Source organism: Penaeus monodon, chromosome 21 (genome assembly GCF_015228065.2).
Source record: "Penaeus monodon isolate SGIC_2016 chromosome 21, NSTDA_Pmon_1, whole genome shotgun sequence".
NCBI classification, from domain to species: Eukaryota; Metazoa; Arthropoda; class Malacostraca; order Decapoda; family Penaeidae; genus Penaeus; species Penaeus monodon.
This window is the reverse complement of record NC_051406.1, coordinates 153,236-153,981: the sequence shown is the minus strand read 5'-3', so window position 1 is coordinate 153,981 and position 746 is coordinate 153,236. Positions and strand designations below refer to the sequence as shown.

The 746-nt window shown below is 35.3% G+C and overlaps 1 long non-coding RNA gene across 4 annotated transcripts in view; it reads right to left on the bottom strand.

The window, feature by feature from the left end:
* Window positions 1-746, bottom strand: part of LOC119586093 — a 25,813-nt gene that overhangs the window by 23,984 nt on the left and 1,083 nt on the right. The window lies entirely within an intron of this gene.

Genomic DNA, 746 nt, shown 5'->3' with positions numbered 1-746 from the left:
TTCAGGAATTCTATAGCGTTATCATTTTTTCAAAATAATCAGATATAAACTCTATAATAATGCGGATCGCAACCTACGCACCTGCGTTCCATGTTGAGCAAAGATTTCGTACATTTGCTTTCCTTGCCCACTATACATACGTGTGGCACAAATGGTGGCATGTGATTGGTTTATACTATTTCCTGTAAACTATTGGCTCTCGTGACAATGTCACGCGTAGGTGGTGTACAATGAAAGTTTCAAAGAGTTTCGTGCGCACTTCAGGCGGGGACATTGTTGGTTTTGAAAATCGCGCGCAATTCTTCAGTACCTTTTGCCGTAATATGGACCAGACACATCGATTTGCGCAGAGTATGATATTTAATCTTTACTGAAAATACTCGATATTATGATGGTATTACTCTTGCATTCTCATATTATTTTATGCAGTAACAAAATCACCTTCATGTAAGTATGTTCTGAAGTTATCTACTTACGAAATGAAGATATTACAATAAATGTAGCAAAATAAAAACGGCATCATTGTTTGTTTACAAAAAGTTAGAAGTGATATCGGATGGCGATTTTTAAAATATTGAGATAGTTTTTCATATGAGGGTCTGTGACACTTGCGTGTCCAATAACTTCGTTATTTTTGAGTTGCGATGGAAGTACATAGAAGATAAGTTTCTTAGATTTATTTGCTCTATCATTTGCATATATTATTTTCCGTTTTAAAGACGGCTAGTCAAAACTTTACCTATACC